Raw genomic sequence first — 23,516 nt, 5'->3', positions numbered from 1 at the left:
AAGCAAGGTGTTTAGTGGCAGATACTTGCTGTTTCAGAGCAGGGCACCTCCCCAGTGCCCTCCCTCCTCTATTTCTCACCAAGCCTTTTATTTACAGCTCTGTCTCTCTCTCAAATGCTTTAGGAATAAAGCACTCTCTCATTAAGTCTCTCTTCACTTACTGCAGGATTTATCCCACCTACTACTAATAAACTGGTGTGATTTATGACAAGTGGCTTACTTTCACCCATTACAGGCATCTAAGGCTAACTCTGAAAACTCTCCAAACACTGATTCAAATGCTACTGAAGCTGAGCCCCTCTCTGTTCCCAGTTATTCCACAGAATACCTTAGAGAGAAGAAAGTTTTGAAGGCAGTTGAAGGTTCCCTTCACACAGAGCACAAAGCTTCCCTCTAATAGACACTTAACACTACCCCACTCTTGGAATAGGCTTCAACTGTTTTGTCTTTCTTTTAATATATACATATCTCAAATTCATGTTCAACCTTCGATGCGTCTGTTTACAAGCAAGTCATGATATCTACTCTAGAATATGTTTTCTAAATGCCTTAAGCAGATTAGTTCTCACATCAATGAGATTTTAGGTGTAGCCACCACCTCAAGGTAGATGGATGGCCTGGCTGACTTGTAAATTCTTTTCCCATCTTGCATAACTAACTGTACTCTTGAGAGACCTTGAGATGAGCTTCTAGGTGTTTAGTTCAGGTCTCTGTATTTCATCTTTAGTCACTCCCATCACCCAAACTGGGGCCATATTTTCAATGCTACTGAAGTGGGGGAAACTGCTGGAAGAGCAAGTTTGGGGAGGAAGGGCCAAGTGAGGTTCAGGATGGAGTCAGATAATCTTACTCTGAAACTTACGGTAAAATTTAGGGTTAGAGGTAACACTTCCTATGCTGGAAGTGAACCCCTTTCTTATTTCAGCAGAGATCCCTGATGCTTGCCAGATGGGGGAAATGGCTCAGATAACACTGTATCTGTTTTCTCCAAATTGGCACTCAGCAGTCCTAATGTCAGGACCTGTCATAAATGACAAAGATTAGTACTGGTTTTTTAAGGATTAACATCAAAAAATAGCTCCAAGCCTTAAAGATTCTCACTCGCAGCCAGAAACATAGAGGAGATGGAAACAAATGGTGATGAGATTTTAGGTGATAAGTTCGCATCCATGATATGAGAATAAATGGCTTCCATTTAATCAAGTGAACAGTTGTTTCTTAGTTCATTTTTCCTTTTATTCAGTTTTCAAGCTAATACAAATGATAACGGAGGAAGCTAGGAACAGGGCAAAAAAATTAACAGTAAATCTGAGCCATGTAAACATAGAGAGGTAAGATTTGGTGTGATCAGCAAAAGAGAAGAAGTGGAATTCCCATTAAAAGTTACCATTATAAAAAATACTTTAGAAAAAAAATGGCTCTCCTTGTTTATGAAAATAGAAAATAAGCAAAACTATTTTCCCCAGAACAACACAGACACCACTTCGGCTTTCCTTTGATAAGCCATTAATGAAAGAAAATAATTAGTGATGGCACCTTACAACCATTCACCCACAAAACCTCCTTAGCAGAGAGATTTTCTAGTTCTGTAGTTTATAAATGGATCTGGGCTTCCATATTCTGTATGAAAGCTCATGTTAAATGAATCCCTGTGCTCTGTAATAAGGTCCTTGACTCTCCAGGAATCGCAGCCCCCCCACATCAAATGCCATGGGGGGTTGACTGCCTAATTTTAGATGATGTCTTATTCCATTAGTGCCTAGCATTAGGGAGACAGCATGATGTGGTATAAGAAATTTAGGTTTGGAAATCCACAAACAAGGGTTCTATCTCTGCATCTAAATACAAAGTGATTTCCATAAGTTATAACCTCTTTGAAGATCAGTTTCCTCATCTGTTAAAAAAAGGGGGGGGAGGGGAAGATTATGTCTCCTTCAAACCCTTTTTTTTTGTTGTTTATTTATTTTTGGCTGCGTCGGGTCTTCGTTGCTGTGCACGGGCTTTCTCTAGTTGGGGCGAGCGGGGGCTACTCTTCATTGCGGTGTGCGGACTTCTGCTCTAGGCGCCTGGGCTCTAGAGCACAGGCTCTACAGCGCAGGCTCAGTAGTTGCGGCACACGGGCTTCGTCGCTCCGTGGCATAGTGGTATTTTCCTGGTCCAGGGCTCGAACCCGTGTCCCCTGCATTGGCAGACGGATTCTTAACCACTGCGCCACCAGGGAAGCCCCTTCTTCAAACTCTCAAAAACGATTTTCTTGTTACAAAAGAAGTTGGGGTGATCATAATTATCACAACAAGCTAACACTACTTTTTCAATGAGAGTGATTCATTTAAAAAGGCCAAGAGACAGAATTACATTAACTCCTTATACTATTTTCTAAATTATCTTTAATTACAATCATAGTCATGGTGATTAACATAAGGAGTAGATCATGTAATTTCTATTTTATATTTAGCAGATCAAAAGGACTTTGCTCTTTCTGAAGTCCTAATTTCCATTTGAATTATAAATACTTTTGTTAGCAGCTGTTCTACTATAATATCTTTCTTGGAGCACATAGGTGTGATAGTATTAAGATCCACAAAATGCACAGAGAGATAAATATCCTCTTAGCCTATTCCAGTCATACAGTATTTCTTCCTGTGGTGAACCTTTTCTGAAGAGTCATTAAAACGCTATTTCCCTGCATAACTAATAGCAGCATGGGGTTAAATCAAGTGAATAAATGACTAAATGGAGATCATTTTCTTACAGAAATTGTTTTCTCAAATTTGGCTCTAGCTTGTGAATTGTCTGGTATTTGTCTGACCCATCATCATTTTCAAAAATTATGAGGTAAACAGCACACGTGCACACTTGCATTCATTTACATATCACACAAAAGAAAAATAGGCATCATGTCTTAACAGAAAAGCCTGAATTACAGCCCAAATCTAGAGTTCTACAAAGTGAAGTAGATAAACAGCTTCAAACAGTTATGATTCCCGTTTTATAGGGCACAGACCTTACCGTGACATTGACATTCACTCATTCATTCATTCATCCAAGCACATGTTAAAGTACCTGGGTCCCTGGCTAAATGCTAAGAAAATATAAAGGTAGTCTGTATGACCAAAAACTTCTCAATTTATGACAAAAGTGGATATGTATTCAATACAATGTGTTAAGTTTTATAATAAAGGTATGTTCTGGAGACTAGGTACTGCAGAAGGGAGCACCTCTGCTTAATGGTTTTCAATCGTCCTTGCAGATCTCCTTTCCACCCTTCCTCTGTGATGCTGCCAGGAGGCAGACCTTATGGCTCTTTCAACAGCCGTACCTTCTGGCTTCAAGTTGGGTTCAGGTAATAAGAGACACTGAAAGCAGGACAGAGGGCACAAGAATACTAAGGACAGGTGTTTATCTCCCAATTCCTCCTTGAGAGGTAGCTGCAGGTTGTACAACAGACTACATCTCCTGTTAGGTGGTCCGTTCTGGGGTAAACCACTACCTCCTCTTGCCCTGTCAGGCCTAGCAGTTATAATGACCCCCAGCTGTTGCTAGTCCTGGGATCCTGCACTATCTTTTGTGGGTTTCCCTTAATCATATCTACACTTTTGTAAATAATCCCTATATTAAACCCTCCTCAAATTACCTACTTTGCATATGCTGTCTGTTTGTTTTCTTGATACATCACCCAACCCAGACTGGGTTGGGAAGAACCATATTTAGGAAGACAAAGTATATCACCTGGTCATGAAAAAGAAGGGAAGACTGGATAAGAGAAGAAAAGGGATTAAAGAATGGACTTTAAAAGCGGAAAAAAAATTTCATCTGTAAAAATGTAAAGAACAAGGAATATATGATATGTCTGAAGCATCTGGAGTTGTTCAGAAAACGGTGGAATAGACAGCCAAAGAGGCAATCAGGGGCCAGATCATGTAGAGCCTGGTGTGATTCAAAGGAATTGGGGTCTCATTATGAATTCAATTCACTTTTCTTGAAGGATCTTTGTTCAGTGCAGTTTCAAAAGGTGACAATAGTGGCATTTTGGAAAGTAGAGGGGAGAGAATTGAAATTGGAGATAGGAGGAGCATTTATCAGTTTAGTACAATTATCTCAACAATACGGTTGAGAAGTAATGCACATCTGGACTAAGGCCATGCCAGAGGGGATTGAGAGAAGGAAATGGAGAAGCATATATTTGATGGCACTTTGTGACCAATTAAATACTGGGAGAAGAGTAGTGAAACATACTGGCTTAGATAACTGAATATATGTATATGTTTGTAGGGGCTTTATTATGTGCTAGACACTGTTCTTACAGTTTTACATATTTTGGCTGCTTTTGTCCTCCCAGAAACTCCTGAAAATAACAATAACTTTATCCCTATTTTTTCACATGTAGCTAGCAAGGTACAAAAAGCTTAAGCAACCTGTGCAAAGTCATTCAAGTAAAAAGTAGAGAAGATAAGATTATAGGAGGAGAAGGAGTTTGGAGAGCGGGTTGAGTGAGATTAGGAAAATCAGGTTGGAATCCATTAGTCTCTCTAAAAGTTGGAGATATTTAAGTAGAGAAGTCTGATAAGCAATTGGATATACTAGCTTGGAGTCCAGCAACATAGAAACACAATGGCTAGAGATATAAGCTTGAAAATTTTCAACACATATTCTTCATAACTGAAGTCTTAGGACAGGATGTGAGTCCCTAGGGAGATTATGCAAAGTGAAAGTGGGTTTCTGGTTGGAGACCAAGGCAGCATTAACATTTAAGGAATAGAGTAAGAGGGGCGTAAGCAGTAGACCCCACAATGCATTCGTGTCCCCAAACTCCTCACTAATCTTCCATCTTTCCCCACTGAGAATCATCTGCTCCAGACAAATTTATCTCCTTCTCTTGTATTGTGCTTCTTCTGATTAACTCCCTTTGAAAGATGGCCCCTGCATTCCACTCATCCAAACCTTTCTCAGTCTTCAGGAACCATTTCAAATCCTACTTCCTCATTGGAATTTGGTCCCAATTATCTCTTTCTAGGAATTGTAAATCGCACTTTGCTATAAAACTCAATGGGCATGCTCAGTTCTTTTTGTGGATATTTATCTTTTCTATTGCCTCTCTGCTTTTCTGTATCTCCATGTCTGTATCTCCAAATAGATCAGAGACTCCATAAAGGAGAAAGTGTTCTTATTTTTATATCCCATTGTTCCCAAAGCAGTGCCTCATACATGGTGGACATTTGGTAGTGTGCACTCTCTGATTTGGTGTTGACAAGGACTAGACACTGTCCATATGAGCAAGTACATTCTCTATCAAGGCTCTGAGTGAAACTATCAGAGTTGAAATCTTTACTCCACTACCATTCTCTTCTCTCATATGCCCAGTGTCTTCATGTTTATTGTCGTTACTCTCTCTGAGGAATGTCATGAGCTCTACACCCTTTCTGATGTGTCTCCTACACAAACTCATCTGACCACAATCCATTCTCTCATTGCAATCCTTTCTGCAAGCTGAGTACTAGCTAACCTGACTTTTTCTTTTCCTCCACCAGATAAAAGGTGAAACTTCCAGGTTCCATCTAGAAGAAATACACTAAACCTATAAACCCATTTCAATGGCAAGAATTTAGGCACTCTAGAATATATTTTGAGACAAATAGGGTTTGTGGGGTTTGTGATTTTCTTCAAATCTTACTACATGTTTCTAGTTCTTAATTATTTCTAGGATCTGGACCTGAAACCTATTAAAATATAAAGGTATTTGGGGTAGAATTTTCCCATGTTATAAATTCAGTACTTTACCATTTCTTTTCATGTGACTTTGGACCAATTTTTAGAAACAGAATGTATTTCACTTAAAAGATATACTAGGAAGAACATCCTATTCATTCACATTTGTGCCATTCCATATGTTTGATATGAGGGAACCATCCACTTGCCACAACTTTAAATCCTATAAATCTTAGTGTCTGAAATATCTATATTTTCACAAGTAATGTCTGCCTTGTCTTTAGGCTGAATTTTGTATGCCTTTTTTTTTGTTTTCTAGTATAACTGTACATGGGTTATTAAAAATGGCATGTGTAAATGATAATATTAATAAAATACTAATTTGTACTGTAATAATGGTCTCCCACTGATAGAAAAATACTGGGAAAGATATGTTGACATTATTTCTGAAGCAGTTTTAGCTCATTACAAGAACAGCAAAATCTTCTATCCTTTTTTTTCTAAAATAAGAGCACAGTTTCAAAGCTCATCATCCGTTTGACTTTCACCTAAAGAAAGGAATGATATCAATGGCTGAAAGAGGCTCAAGAGTTAATGAACTTTGGATTAAGTGCCATTTGTCACTAATCAGTTTCCCTTTTCAGGTACTAAACTTCTAATTCATTTTTTAGCATTTAGGGAGTAAACTCAACATATAAAGAATCCATATGGCTATATCCATATTAAATATCCATGCTGATATGGAATTGTGGAAAGCTCTGTGTGCTTAGAAGCAGGTTTGAGTCTTATTACTTACTGGTTTAAGTTATTAAATTGTGATTTTTCTCACCTATAAACTAAGGCCCTTAATGTGTAAATAACAAGACTACAAAGATCCAATTAGCTACTAAGTGTAAAAACTGAAGTGTTCTTAGCTGGAAAAACCCTATATAAATATAACTTACTAACACTATCCCAGGTCTTTAAAGAGCTTAATAATTCAATGTGCTATAACGGAGGGAAAGTGGGTTTTGGAGTTCAACACCCAAAGTTTCCATATGTTTCTACTTATTTACTTATCTAAATACCAAAAATTTCAGTCATTGAATTCTGTTTCCACAGAAGAAAAAGCTGGACAATATACAAAATTGTAACATTTTGTGAGCCATCAGAGAACAAAGCCTCCAGGCAACTAAATGAACTGAATTCCAAAGAGTAATAAACTCCCTTAAAGAAGAAGAATGTTAATCTGATTCCAGGACATAGGTTAGCCATATTTACTAGTGAACAGGGTCATGGTATTTAAATGAACGAATAAATGAAGTGGCCCATAAATGTGGTCATTTCTTCATTCTAGTACATTCTTTTTTCCATGTTTTACCTTTCCCTGTAGGAGCATAGTAAGCCCTCAAGTCTGGACTAGGAGGCAAGGAAAAGGTCCAGGTCATAAGAACTCTGTTGGAATTTCAGGCACAATTTCAGCCAGCAATAAAGTGTTTCTTTGCTTCCATGGTTATGTTCCTTGTGTGTATATCTTTCTCAGCACCACAGGGAGGGTCAGCTCTAATTTAGCACAGAATTTGATTATTCCTGAGTACGTATGGCATAATAATGCCATATAATCACCTTTATACAATCAAAACCTCACTAATATTTCCAATAAGTATCATAATAAAATTAAGATGAAATGTTTTTACTGCTGATATAGCATATTTGTTACCAGATCTAGGCATATAACTATCCACAAAATGATTAAAAGTTTTAAGAGAACTAATATTTATAAGAAACCTACAAAGTGCCAAGAAATATCTACCAATAACAACAATCTGCTGATGTCCCACAGTGTATCAAGGACTACAGTAGGTGCTTAATGTGCTGTATTGAATTTAAATTTCACAATAGCTCTATGGAGTAAACTTGATTACTCCCATTTCACAGAATGAACTGATGGTTAGGGAACTGAGGTTAAAGTTACTCAATCAGTAAATTTTATTTGCAACTAAAGGCCTGATTTTCTTACTATACCACATTGCTTTGTTAAGCCATTTGAAGTTCTTAAGTAATATTAATAACTTAATAACATACAATTGTATAATATTTTTTTACTTTAAAAACTTCAAAACAGCCCTTGAAATTGCACAGCCTAGCAAAGTGCATCTAGCTCAGCACAGCTCTCTATTTACATTTTGAGGTACCCACATGAGATGTATCTCCCATCTCCCAACACAGAAACTCTATGTTGCTATGACGTACATTATTTCCAAACATAAGTCTCCATACCTATATGCCCACTCAACCAGAGAAAACCATACCAGCTATTAAAAAAGATACACTATCTGTTTACCCACCATCCCCAGACCCAACTATAGGATCTTATCACTGCAGTATACAGAAAGCCATATCCAACACACATTCCAAAACACTGGAATAGACAGAACAAAAGGAATTTGATCCCAAGCTTAATTCCAAGTTCACCTGGACAGATTATGCAAATCTTTAAGCCCATACCTGGCTGGAAAATCAGAGCAGAGAAGTAATGGGAATGCAGAGTTACCTCTACAGATCTGAACAAAACTCTTTGGCAAAAAGAGAAGGAAAAAAGGGAATATTTGTTGAAATGTGGTAAGGATTTCTCTGACAGTATAGCCTGGATGAGTTCATCACTTTAATTGTATTAGGCACGAAGGAGAAAATGCAGGACAGGTCTATTTTATTAACGTGTAACACCCCTGCCTACTAGCAAATATTGCCCAATTAATCTCTGAAACTTAACCAATTAAATGATCATCCCTATACTTTGGGGTGGATTTAAGAGAAAGGGTAGATGCAAGGAACCTACAGAGTTTCCACACCAACATTATATATTTAGTAAATAATGTATAAGGAACAGCAACCACTAAATCTTTAGAAAACAGTGTATTTTCTTTCATGTCCTTCTTTCTACCATTGTAATGACCTCTAGGTCTCCCAGTCTTTTTCTAAAATATTTGATCTATCAAGTTCCTCCTTATTAACAGTCATTTGTATTTAGGTTTTTTCTTTCCCAAAAGATGGTAAATCATTTGACAAAGGTACTATGCCTTATTCCTCTTTGTGTCCGCTATTGTACATTCCATGCAGTAGTAGTTCTATGGATATTATTCAATACAATTAATCTCCCCGCTGCTCTTCTGAAACAGGTAACCAAGCCAGGAGAGAACTCAGTTTTGTTTTGCTTCACAGTCCAACTCAGTTAATATATTATTGACTCTGGGGTGGAAGGTAAATTTTAGCCAAGGTTTTATTACTTCTGAGCAAGGTACTTCATTATGACTTTATTTGTACTTTCCAAGTTTTCACTAGAGAATAATGTTCAGCCTCAGATCTACTGGACTGGATGACAGAAATTTCATTTGGCATCATTTATTATATCAAAACATTATTATACAGTCTCATTAATTCTGTCATTTCAGCTGTGAGAAATCTAATCTTACAAAATGATTTAGAAGAAAAAGCTGAAATATAATTGGTGGCCCTTATGGCTTCCTTGTGGAAAGACCAATCAGTTGATAATCTAAAATAACTCATCATCACCAGTCAGATCACTCATCACACCAGAAAATATCATGGAGCTGATACTTTCTTCTCCCCACTGTGTATCTGGAGGGGTAGGAAGATTAGATTTATAGCTGATTTTAAAGCCACTAGCTTTTATAAACATTGCATAATGTGAAAATAATTTTTCACATTGAACAATTAATATTTGCAATGATCTATGATATTTAAAAAGTTTGGGCCAAACCAATTCTCAGGACTGAAACAGTGAACTGTCCAAGGTTTCTTTAGCACTCTGTTCTATGAAGAGCTGTTACTTAACATTTCTTTTGTAGCTGCTCTCCTGCCTTTCCTCCCAAGAGAGTATAACTTGGTTTTGACATCCACTTGAAATAAACTCTATAGTCCTGGAATATTGAGGTTTGTTTGCATGTTTGTGGGGAAATACCTGCTAAGTACAGCAATGTTCTGTCATTAAGTTGGAGACCGCAATCAATTACTCTGGGTCATCCAAGACCATGAAATGCTTCTGAATTGAGCCATTCCCTGGCCCACTAACCCAGGACTCCTTGTGTCACTAACCACGGGTTTGATTATTTCTTTCTTCCTCAGCCACTGTTAGTAGCTACTAATCTATAACCTCTGTCAATCTTACAGATACACACTCAGAAAGTTTTTATAGCTCTGCCACAGCCAAATTTCAGCTACAGCCTATATCTGCTATTAGAACAACCTGAGCTGCCATGCAGCCCACATCCTGATCTCATCCAGAGTTGGCTTAAAAACTGACCTGGACCCTGAGTGTGTCTCGTAATAACCAAACTCCTCCCAACCTAAGTTTGCAGTTCTCTGTACAGTAAGCCAGTGTTAAAATAAGAGATTCAGATCAGTACATTTATTATTTAAAAGAGGAAGAAACATGCCAGCAAGGAATAAAATCATATTTTAAAGCAACTCCTTTCTCCCCATAAAAATTATATATATATATTTTTTCTTTTTTTTTTGCGGTACACGGGCCTCTCACTGTTGTGGCCTCTCCCGTTGCAGAGCACAGGCTCCGGACGTGCAGGCTCAGCAGCCATGGGTCACAGGCCTAGCTGCTCCGCCGCACGTGGCATCTTCCCGAACCAGGGCACAAACCCGTGTTCCCTGCATCGGCAGGCGGACTCTCAACCACTGAGCCACCAGGGAAGCCCTATATATATTATACTTTAATCTTTTTAATTCAAGTCAATAATCAGAAATCTTTGGCAGTCTGCATTCCCCAAGGTACCCCACATCCCATCACATCATTCACATATTCTTTGCTGAAGATGTGTTCTTTTGCAGCTACTCTAAAAGTCAACTTATTAGCTTTTTTTTTTTTCTTGGCCACATCACTGCATGGCTCGCGGGATCTTAGTTACTTCCCTGACCAGGGATTGAACCCGGGGCAATGGCAGTGAAAAATGCCGAGTCCTAACCACTGGACCACCAGGGAAGTCCCAACTTATTGGTTTTATTTAATTTTATTTTATAAAATTGGATTATGGTTCTCATGGAAACATGTAATTAAATCTCTGCTGCTGCTCAAGAGAGGTTCATTGTTTAAATAAAAATTGTTACTACATTTTGCAATGACAATTTAAAAACAAAGTTTCTTTTGACACACCACAACTTTTGGTAGAAATTGTGGAGAAATCAGTCAGTACAAAAAGGACTGTGATCTGACTCTTTTTGTATTTAAGAAATCTTTTTCTTTCTGCTAGATTTAATTAATTTTAGCTAAGAGCACTAAGAATTCATTTACCAAACTAAACTTGTAAACTTCTTTAGAAATATAATTTAAATTCTTCAGTAAACATGCTTGTATAATCCATTATTCATGTTTTCTGCCAAATGATATGACCTTCCACTTAATGAGCATTATTGACAAACAGCTTAATTATTTTTTTAAATATAAAATATTTTATTAAGGTTAAAAGGTCTAATATCTCTGAAGGAATCATAAGAACTTGAAAGTAGATATCTGAAAAATAGTAACCATCCCTGAAGTTTCAAGTATCACTGCCATACCACCTGCTCCATCTTAAATGTCAGGTTCACATGGGTTAAATGCTAGAAGTCCATAAAGTTGTAAGATAAAGGTCTTGGATACATAAATATGCTAAGCAACTAGTAAAGAAAATCTTTATATTTTTAATAACTTAAGACAAAAAAAGAATGATCTCAAAAGAAAACTATGCCCATCTTTCTTTTATTAATATGGAAATAATAATTACTTAGTAAATCTCTTTTTTTATTCCATGATTGTGACTGAAATAGATCCGGTAGAAAAAAAAATTGGCATTATTCTTATTGAGTATCTCTTACATTGCAAAGAGAATCCTTAGATTTGAAGATGAAAATATGGTATCACTCCTTATAGAATGCTCACACTGTACTTGGTACAATACCAGGGACTTACTATCTTAAGAAATACAGACAGAGCCATTTGCATATAACAAGAAAGCCAGGTCTTTGGTTAAATGTCAGTTTCAGAGGTACAGGCTTTCAAGAATCTTTTAGGTTTTTTTCCCCTTTTTTCCTCCTATACCTTCCTCTTTTTTTCTCCTCTTCCTTGGGTTTCTGTTCGCTAGGTATTTTCATGGAAAGGGTAAATGAAAAACGTGCATTTTGAGGACAAAGGAGTAAAGAAATGGACAGTTTCAAGTGCACAGGGCTGCTTCAGGAACTGGAGAATATAAGAGAAAAATCTCACCACGACATAAGAGACTTAGAAAGGAACACAGCTGAGAGAAGGAACCAATTTCTACAACTGTTATTGTGTTCTCTAATACTGGAAACTGAAATAAATGGTGGGTCTTATGTGGTTTTCTTTGACACCACTGGGACTGCAGAGGAAGAGGCAGCTGTTAAAAATTGGCTTCACACCCCTCTGCCTCTATTCCACTTTGAGTTACATTAACTAATCCCGCAGATGTTGACTGAAACCGGCAGAAAAAACACCCTCAGGGTCAATTTGACATCCCATTTGGCTCTAAAATATTGTAATTTAGGGACCCAGAAAAGTTAAGGTCAAATGATTGTAATTACTTAACTTGTATTAGAATAATCATGAAAGCATACCCTGCATGGATTCCACTTTACCTTTGTTTTCATCAATTTCATAATGGGATAACTTTGAATGAAGCAAATGTTGATCATCTTTTCATGATATGGAGCACAAAAGGAGAGCTAGACTAGTTAGAAAACATTGAATCCTGCATGCATTATCCTAAAAACACCTCACAAGTTTTCAGGTAGGAACTATTATTATCCCCTTTTTACAAAAGAGGTTAAATAACATGGCCAACGTCACGCAATTAGTGAGTGGCAGGTCAGGATCTGGACCCACTCATCTAACTCCAGAGCCAGCACCACGACTCCCTACATGACTTACACTAATGCATAAACTTATCCTAAGGATGAGCTGGAGCTGAGCAGATAGACTTGGGAAGGTGGGTTACCAAAGTCTTCCACAAAGTGTGGCATATACATCATTGGTGGTGTTCAAGATGAATTTTTGGTGATATGTAGATAGGCCTTTAAAAATTTAATGGTAATGTATTTATTAAGATGTGTGGAGAATTAATAAGATCAACTTATTAAACCCATTATTTCATGGATTTTTTTGTTGTTGTTTAGAATGAGGCTATATTTTAAACAGTGAACTGTTTAATATGTATGCAAAGAAAAAAATCATAGGAAACTAATAGTAAAGATGGGAAGTTAATGAAGGAAAAGGCACAAACAGAAGAAATGAAATTTGGGAACCATGGAATTAAAGCACTCCATGCTGAAGAAATCACTAACACAAAGTCATAGGGACTTGAAAGCAAACAGTAAGTATAGAGAAGAGCAAATATGTCATTATGACTAGATTATAGGGTGGATAGAAATTAGACCTGAGAGGTTAGCATGTTAAGAACCTTAGAATTTAAAAAAAAGAAATTGAGAGTCATCAATAGATTTGACATGGTCAGATTTACAGGTAAATAAAAAACACTAGAGAAAAATCCTGGAGACAGAGGCCATGATAGCATACCCATATGATGGCTACTACCAAAAATCCAGGAAATAATAATTATTAGCAAGTATGTGGAGAAATTGTAACCCTTTGGCACTATTGGTAGGAATGTAAAATGGTGCAGCTCCTATGGAAAACTGTGTGGTGATTCCTCAAAATTTTACAAATAAAATTACCATATAATCCAGTAATTCTACTTTGGGATATAGACCCAAAAGAAGAGAAAGTAGGTACTCAATGAGATATTTGTAAAGTCATGTTCATAACAGCATTACTTGTGATAACCAAAAGGTGGAAGCAATTAAAGTATCTATCAACAGATGAATGGATAAACAAAATGTGATATATATATTTATATATATATATATATATATATTATTCAGCCTTAAAAAGAAGGGAACTTCTGAAACATGCTACAATATGGATGAACCTTGAGAATATTATACTAAGTGAAATACATCAGACACAAAGAACAAATACTGTATGATTCCACTTTTATCAAGTACATAGAGTAGTCAAATTCACAGAGACAGAAAGTAGAATGATGATCACCAGGGCTGGGAAAGGAGGAAATGGAGAAGTTATTGTCTAGTGGGTACAGAGTTTCAGTCTTGCAAGATGAAAAGTGTTCTGTGGATGGATGGTAGTGATGGTAGCACAACAGTGTGAATATATTGGATGCCATTGAACTGTACACTTAAAAATGGTTAAGATGGTAAATCTTATGTGTATTTTAACAATGAAAAAAAAGAAACCATTATAATAATCCACACACAAAAAACACTGAATCCTTAGCTAAAACTTTAGCCAAGTAAAGGGCAAGAAGCAATAACTGATGGAGTTACTGATTCTTAGTCATGGAAAGGGCTGGATAATCAGCAGAGCACAACTAACTCAACCATTCACCAGGTTGGGTCACTTCAGATGTTTTCAGCACATGATTTATTCATGGAACTTCTGAATTTATTTAAATAACAAATTATTGAATACTAACTGTGCACTAGGCTGTATACATCCTAGGGACAAAGTAGTGAACAAAAAAGACACTGTTCATCTCATTTTCCAGAATGGATAGGGAAAGGTGATGGGTCTTTCTACAACTCATAGGTTTGAGCCCTTTGATCATTCTTACCTTGTGAGTCCAGATAGCACCTTCCATCCACAGCCTGTTTTCTTAGTCAATGTTTGCCAGACTTGGGGCATGCCAACTTCTTATTTTGATAAGGAAAGTTCTTTTCAATTACTGTCAATTCAGAAAAGAAAGAAAATTCTAAGATACAAACAATAGCCTAACACTAGATATAATCTTAAAATAAAGATCAATCAATAAATGCTGGAGAGGGTGTGGAAGAAAGGGAACCCTCCTACACTGTTGGTGGGAATGTAAATTGATACAGCCACTATGGAGAACAGTATGGAGGTTCCTTAAAAAACTGATAATGGAACTATCATATGACGCAGCAATCCCACTCCTAGGCATATACCTGGAGAAAACCATAATTCGAAAAGATACACGCACCCCAATGTTCACTGCAGCTCTATTTACAATAACCAGGACATGGAAGCAACCTAAATGTTCATCAACAGAGGAATGGATAAAGAAGAGGTGGTACATATATACAATGGAATATTACTTAGCCACAAAAAAGAACAAAATAATGCCATTTGCAACAATATGGATGGACCTGGAGATTGTCATACTGAGTTAAGTAAGTCAGACACAGAAAGACAAATATCATATGATACTGCTTACATGTGGAATCTAAAAAAAGGGTACAAATGAACTTACAAAACAGAAGCAGAGTCACAGATGTAGAAAACAAACATATGGTTACCAGGGGGTAAGGGGGGTGGGGGAGAGAGATAAATTGGGAGATTGGGATTGACACATACACACTACTATATATAAAATAGATAACTAATAAAGACCTACTGGATAGCACAAGGAACTCTACTCAATACACTGTAATGGCCTCTATGGGAAAAGAATCTTTAAAAAGTGGTTTATGTATATGTATAACTGATTCACTTTGCTGTACACATGAAACTAACACAACATTGTAAATCAACTATACACCAATAACAATTTAAAAAGAAAGATCAATCCAATAAATACATTTAGTTTTAACTCACTACCTGGACCTCATTTTGTCTCTTTTTTGCCATGAAACAATAAAAGTATCTTCAAGGGTATTTACTGTCCTGTGGACATTCCTCTGGATCAGCATTTAGAAACCACTGGACTAGGGTTCAGCCGATTCCTCAAAAGCTTGGTCCAGGTTACCTCCACCTTCTTCCGAGTAACTAATGGCTTCAGGGGATCCTACTTCGGCTGTCTTTGAACATTAATACCTATAAATAATAGATACAAATAATAATACCTATAAAATACACAAAGGCTTCTGCCAAGCCTCTAATAGTCCTTCCAGCCATTAAATGATTAATTCAATTCAAACTCATTGACAAACTCTGATTGAATAACCTCCATGTACCAGATAACAGGCGAAGTACTAGAGATGAAAAGTTCTTCACTATAGGATGGACATCTCATCTATTACCCAAACAGGGACACTTCAGAGAGTGAAAGGGGGCTCTTTTAATACTTATGTCAGGAAAATTGACCCAAGAAATTTAAGACACACCTGCTTAAGGAGATCACAAATTGGTAAGTAGCATGATCAAACTGTTATAAAAACTCAAATGAAAAAGCAATTAATTTGGGGGATGGGGAGGCTAAAGGATGGTGATCAGGGGACACTTCCAAAGAAAGTAAGGTTTTAATTAAATCTCAAAGAACTACTAGGATTTCACCCCAGGAAGAAAATGAGAAATACACTTCAAGCAAAGGAACAGCAGAAAGCTCATTAAAATACTGGTTGCAGGGACTTCCCTGGTGGCGCAGTGGTTAAGAGCCCGCCTGCCAATGCAGGGGACACGGGTTCGATCCCTGGTCCGGGAAGATCCCACATGCCGCGGAGCAACTAGGCCCGTGCTCCACAACTACTGAGCCTGCGCTCTAGAGCCTTCGAGCCACAACTACTGAGCCCGTGTGCCATGGCTGCTGAAGCCCGCACGCCTGGAGCCTGTGCTCTGTGACAGGAGAGGCCACCGCAGTGAGAGGCCCTCACACCGCAGCAAAGAGTGGCCCCTGCAGCTAGAGGAAGCCCGCGCGCAGCAACAAAAGACCCAACGGAGCCAAAAATAAATAAATAAATAAATAAAATACTGGTTGCAATTCTAATATTACCAATTACAGTAGAAAATATTAAGGGTTTCTAAAATAAGCATTTGTCATAATTCTTTACCTTTGTGGAGCTTATAATTTTTTAAAAATGATAAAATATTTATTTTTTAAAGACAAAATAATGGACAAGGCTTTCCCCTGACTATACAATACATACATAAGATTCAGATATTTTAAAAAACTGCCAGGAAAAAAAAAAAAAAGGAAAGAGAGAGAGAGAGAGAGAGAAAAAAAAAGGAGGGAAGGAATAAAGGGAAGGAGGGAGGGAGAAAGAAAGGAAATTTAACAGTATAATTCAATGGGGTTCTTAATTTCCAACATGACAGTTTTCTGGATTCAAGACAGATTTCAAGGATGGATGTATAGAACTATATATGTTACATTTTGTTACAGATTCAAGGACCATATTTTCAATTCTACATATTAACCAGGGCTGTGTTCCAAAGCGTGTTTCATTAGCTACCCACCTCAGAACTACTTGAGTGCTTACTAAAGTGCAGATTTCCAAGCCCAGTTTCAAAGTCCTGGAAATCTGCATTTTTAACAAGTTTAAGGATAATTTTGCCTCCAGACTCCTGCCATTTAGAAACATATGAGGTTTGAAATAAGTCCCCCAATTCACTTGGAGCTACCTCAACAACTTGAAGTAAAATGGCAGGATCATCTCAAAAGGAACTAAGGAAATGCTGTATCAGAGGAAACAACCAGAGAAGACATATATAAAATGTATTCATCTTGCCAGAATAGTCAGTCTCCTGCCAGTTGAGAGAGTGTAAGTATAGCTGGCCTGACTTATTTTGCTGTAATTTAATCCAATTATCTAAAGCTTTAAATGTGTGTGTGTGGGCGGGGAAACTCACGTGAATAACTGGCTCTGTCTCACAGTTATTAAGCAGGTTAGGATGTGTCAATCATCCCATGCCCTGAGAAGGTGATGAAGACACAATTTCAAATGTCATGCTTTTGCTTGCAATGAGCCACACAAAGGTTAGTGAATTTTAAACATATTTGTATGCTTAATAAATACAGATTCTTCTGCACACATCCCATAGAAGCCCAAGTACATTTTGCTTATTTCTGTGTTATGTTTACAAAATCATCTAACATGACTCAAATCACAGAACACCATAAAAAATGAGATTCTTTTGTATGAAAGGTGGCCCGTAGAAGTAAACATTTGACCAAAAGCTAAACAGATTTAACCAAGACTGTCCACCAAAAATACACAAAATTCAATCCTCAGTAAGAGAGGGAAAGTAGTTTCTTTTTTTAGAGCACATAGCTAATAAAATTTGTTTTCATTGGGAAAATAAGGTTGTTAATCACACACTGTTATAATCACTCCAACACTTGCATCTCTCTCCTTGCTCTCAGTGCAAATTCACCTTTCACTGAGCAATTAGAAACAATCCTAAAAGAATGCCCACAAGCTCTGACCACAGCACAAGCACATCTGTGCTTATCAATCCTGGCTTCTCTCTAATATGGATGTGTATCCATTCCTCTCACAGGGCCAAGCCCTCCACTCTTATCATCCTCTTATCTTCTCAACAGCAATCACTCCAATGACTATTTCCCTTACATTCTCAATGGTTTTTCCTCTCTACTAGATAATAAAAATCTATAATATTGCACATCAAAGAAAAGGAAGTAAAGAAGGAAGAAAGGGAATGAGGGAAGGAAGGAGGAGAGGGGAAGCGAGGGAAGGGAACAAGAGAGCAGTAAAGAAAAACCCTCGCATTCCCCTCTCATACTTCTCTTGTTACTGAGAGATCAGGCTTACCTTATCAGGACTAAATCTCCTTTAGGCTGGGCTCCCAGAAAAGAATTCGGTGTCCTATAGCCCTCCTATGGAAACTGGGGAGCTAATACTTATTATATTCAATCCTGATCAACCAGAAACTTGAACCTCAGCCCTGTGAGCAGTTGAGGCAGGGGTTGAAGGAACTGGGCTGAAATGAAAATATCACGGCAGCCCTACTCACATCAAGAGAGGAGCTGGTACAGCTTTAAAGCCCTACAGCCTAATGTCAAAGTTCCTCTCCTGGAGTCTGACACTCAGCCCTGCTAGATATGTGTGTACTTCCCTAAAGGCAATGGGCAGTGTGGGTTCATGTCCTGATACTGGTCCTGCCCCTAGGAGTTCTCCCCCAATAAACACTGCTCCAGCAAGCCTGGCACGTATGCTGTCTGGCCATCTGTTCAACATGGCTGGGACAACACTACCATTCTCCTGTTTACAGCAAATTCCTCAATAGTTACCCATACTGTTGCTTCTGTTTTTTATCTTCTTGTTCTCTTTTGGACCCTCTCCAGAAAGCCTTTTCTATTCTTCTGAACAACTCACAAGATGGTCAACAATGACGCCCAGTTGCCAACTTCTGTCCTTATTTAATAGACCTATCAATGGCTTTTGATTCCACTCACCCCTCCCTCCTCCCTGAAGCAGTTACTTCACTTGGCCCCTGAAAGACCACTCTTTAGGTTCCCTTGTACCTCACTATCTCACTCCTCCTCAGCATTCACCGCAGATTCCTCCAACCTCTAACTCTGGAAACACCCAAGGCCTCAGCTCTCAGAACTTCTCTATCTAAATTACTCCCTAAATGATCTCTTCCAGCTTCCTGTCTGTAATGGTATTAAATACCAATTTCATGTTGACAACTCCCAAATCTACATGTCCAGCTATGACCTTTTTTCTTGGAACTAAATACTAATCTCTAATGTCCAAACTGGATTTATCCCAAAACAAACTGCCAAGTTCCCTACCAAACTCTCTTTTCTGCAGCCTTACCCTTCTGAGTTGCTCAGGCCAAAAACCTTGAAAACATCTTTACTTGCTTTATTTCATACCCAACATCCAATATATCAGTATATTCTGTCACCCCTGTCTCTAAAACATGGCAAAAATCGAATCACTTTCCACATCCTCTATTGCTATTACCCTGATCCAAACCATCATCGCCCATTGCCTGGATATGACCTAGCTTATTACTACAGTGCTTCTCCATTTCGGCACCTTGACAGTTATTCTTATAGCATCCAGACTAATCCCTTCACAAGAAAATAAGATCAGGTCACTTTTGTTTTTATGACTTTCTATTGACTTCCATCCCACTCAAGAGTAAAAGCCAAAGGCATATAATGGCCCCCAAGGCCCTGTAAGACCTACATCTTCCCACTTCCTTGCTCATATCTGCTAATCTCCTGGACACAGAGGCCTCCCTGCTGTCTCTGGAGCATGCTCCTGCCGCAGGACACTTGCCCTTGCTCTTCCTTCTGCCTGAAATATTCTTTCAACAAATGCGGATATGGCTCATTCACCCCTTCTTTAGGTCTCCAGGTTGGCTTCCCCAACTGCAATACGAAAATGGCTACTACCATCCACACTCCCCAACCTGCTCTGTTTTTTTCTGCACAGTACTTATTGCCACTTGACATACTACATCATTTTTAATTGTTATCTATTCCTCCTCTAGAAAACAAACTCCATTAAAGCAAGGACTTTGCTTTGCTCTCTAGTGTGACCCCAGGACCTAGGACAACAACAGCCTTAATGTAGGTGATCACTGTATATTTGTTGAATGAATAGCTCCATAAATATTAAAATGGTTAACAAATTAAGCCATGTTTCTTTATATTTCAATCGCAGTGTGACTAAAACTGCAATTATTTAATATTCCAAAGAAAGGCTTCATTTTGTCATGTAAGAGATTACTCTGAGATGGCTGATTAAACATTTCATTTCTGAAACTAAATCTCTATCCTTGGGTCACTATTTTCAAACAACCTTTCAGCTCTTTTGAAAGAACCTCACATAGGTTACTATTTACTCTTTTCATTTTTTCATGACATTCTCAAAGATCAAGTAAAAGACACATGTCAAAGCAATTTCTCCCTGCTCTTTCTGATTAAAATCAATATTCACCCTGCTCTTAACAGCAGTAAAAATCAACACAAGTTTCTGTTAACTCAATAGAATGTCAAGTGATATCTTAGTGTATTGTTACCAGCTGGGATATCAGCAGAGGACTACCAACAGCCTATAATCGTTGCTGTTTTATTATCTACAAAATGTCATATGTGCATATGGCATTTTACAAAACAACACAATGAAAACAAAGCTCATGTCTCAAGCAGCTTAGAGCTTATTTAGACAAAGAACTAAAGAAAAGGGAGGCAAGGGCTTCCCTGGTGGCGCAGTGGTTGAGAGTCCACCTGCCAACGCAGGGGATGCGGGTTCGTGCCCCGGTCCGGGAAGATCCCACATGCCGCGGAGCAACTGGGCCCGTGAGCCATGGCCGCTGAGCCTGCGCGTCTGGAGCCTGTGCTCTGCAATGGGAGAGGCCACAACAGTGAGAGGCCCGCGTACCGCAAAAAAAAAAAAAAAAAAAAGAAAAGGGAGGCAAAACTCAAAAGGAGGCCTGCTGTTGTTGAGAAAAGAATACAATTGATCCAAGTGGTTAGGGCAGGGTGGTGATTTTCATTCCTAGTCTGTGAATGTGTAGCTTGATTCTGCTCTTTGGATCACAAACAACAGCTATAACCTTAACTGCTTTTCTCAAAACACTCCTTCTGTCAGTCATGGAGAAGAGAGCTCAGGACATACCCATCAGAAAATACAGTTAGAAATGTCTAACAATATAAAGCCACATCCCACCAATAGTTGCTAGCAATATCTTGTAATATTTTATTATTTAAAGAAAACTGACCTTTCCCAAGAAATAAAAACTGTATTGAGCTTAGCCTAATAGTGAATTTCTAAGTTTACATAATTTAGAACATCTAATTAAAGATATTTACAATTGGGTTATTAGTAACAGTTAATAGTAACATTTCAGTTACTAAGAAATGATTGTACAAATATGTAAAAATGTGCACTTAAAAGGACTAAATATGGTAACAAAAAAATTTGGAAACAACCTAAATGTCCAAAAGAAATTGTTCGAAAGGATTGGATAAATAAATTAAATCTAGCCCACACTACACTCTAGGATACCATTCAGTCATCAAAAATGGAGCTTTGTATCTATATTTATTGTTATAGAAAAGTTTTTTTTTTTAATTACAAGGCAGCATGCATCTAACGGTGCTATTTTGACATACATATACACATACATTTACCCATATATAGAGACTCACTCACACACTTCATATGTATGAATCCACATACAGAGAATGTGAAAGACAATGAGAATGTGTGTGACAGAGAAAAGATGAGGGGCCAGAAGCTAAAATAAGACAGGTAGGGAACCCCTTACAGACAGAGTGGAGAAAAGCAGACACCCACAGAATGGTCTGAGATATACACATTGAGTTACACCCAAAGAGATTCATACAGACAGGAAAAAGTATGAAAGGATATATACTAAAAGGTTAAATAGTGGTTCAGTCTGAGTGGGGAGGTTATAAGTAATTTTCACTCTACCTTTCTATATTACTTGATTTTTTTTACTATGAAAATGTATAACTTTAATAATCAGAAATAATAATCAAAAATAATAAAATATAAAGCTACTTATAAAAAAGAACAGTGGAACTCAAGAATGAAATAGACATACTTCAAACACAGAAATAAACAAAATCCTCAAATTTTTAAGTGCTAAAATTTAATGAAAATATCAATTACTCTTTAAAATCCTAGAAGTTTTGGTGTCTACTAATTTAATAATGTATCTTAGTGAAGTTATAAGAAAAAGCATGGAGCCTGTCTTCCAAGTGCTTTTTAATTTATTCTGTAAGACCCAGTGTATGCCAACAAAGAAGTTACTTCTCATTCAGAATATTATTTCCATATGAAAATAGCACATACATATTTGTATTTCATCTTTTCTTTAAATCTCAGAACTTCAAAGCCTTGAGGCAATTTCAACATATCTAAGTAGGAACAAAGATAATCACCATCATGTCATCCAAATCAGATATAGAAGGAAGTTTTTCAGGGAGAAACAGAATTCTTGATCAGAATTATATATTTCTTAAAAGTAGCTTTAGACAGATCCAAATATAAGGAAAAGTTTGCAAAGGTGGCACACAATTTTTGCTTTAGAAAAGATCAGAAAACGTCTACAACTTTAGCAAATCATAAAATAAGTCACTCTATATGCCCAAGGGAAATGAAAAAATACACTATTTTTAATTCACCAAATTATGATTTTTAATTCTTTTACCAAACTACAAGGAATTCATTAGTCTGAAAGGCAAAACTAAAGATAATCATTTTTTAGTAGAAAAAACACTGATATATGAGGTTTTATTTCTGAGTTTAAAAATCAGTAACTTTTAATTCACTAGAGAAACTAGAAATCAATAATACAGCAAAGCCTAATGATTTTCCACTTAAATTTCTTATTCATATAAATATAGCCATGTACATTAAAATAAGAATGTCTGATTTCTCAATATCAGACAAACATAATGCTCAGAGGATTATAGATTAGATGTTTCATTTTTAACAAAACTTGGGCTAAACTTCATTTAAAATCTTGTTATTCTGTTTATTTTTATTTTTTTTTTGGCTGTGCCACAAGGCATGCTGGACCTTAGTTCCCCAACCAGGAATTGAACCTGTGCCCCCTGCAGTGGAAGCACAAAGTCCTAACCACTGGACCACCAGGGAATTCCCTTGTTATTCTAAATATATTTTCAAATACATGAATAGAATAATTCTGAGCCACTGGAAGTTTATTAGTAAATGTTATTTACAGAAACCACAATAATTCTCTTAAAATTCACAGTATCACTACTTGCTCAAAATAATTTAGTGGTATTTCATTGCCTTCAAATTAAAATTCTGAAATTAAACAACTTTTATGATTTTCCAACCAACTGTTCACTATTTGTTAATTTCATTCATGAGATTTATTCATTCATTGTGATCTTTTAATTTTTTTACCATTCACATACACGTTTATTGTCATCTAAGTTGAACTATAATATCAATACTCAAGTAGGTGTATAATACTAAAGTATATATCAGAAATGAGAGCTGTAAAAAAAGACAAA

At 37.2% G+C, this 23,516-nt stretch overlaps 1 protein-coding gene across 16 annotated transcripts in view; it reads right to left on the bottom strand.

Moving 5' to 3' along the window:
- DNAJB9 (DnaJ heat shock protein family (Hsp40) member B9) overlaps nt 1-23,516 on the bottom strand; it is a 714,883-nt gene that overhangs the window by 518,185 nt on the left and 173,182 nt on the right. For 14 of the 16 annotated variants that reach the window (XR_013829608.1, XR_013829609.1, XR_013829612.1 and 11 more), the window contains one exon: nt 14,400-14,510. The gene's annotated coding sequence lies outside the window, so the exon portion shown is untranslated. Of the gene's footprint in view, nt 1-14,399; nt 14,511-15,403; nt 15,620-23,516 lie in introns of all 16 variants that reach the window. The other 2 variants (XR_013829610.1, XR_013829611.1) reach the window with 1 other exon arrangement.

This window comes from Stenella coeruleoalba, assembly GCF_951394435.1.
Source record: "Stenella coeruleoalba genome assembly, chromosome: 9".
NCBI lineage: Eukaryota > Metazoa > Chordata > Mammalia > Artiodactyla > Delphinidae > Stenella > Stenella coeruleoalba.
Note: the sequence above shows the minus strand (reverse complement) of the source record. Positions and strands in the feature narration are given on the sequence as shown.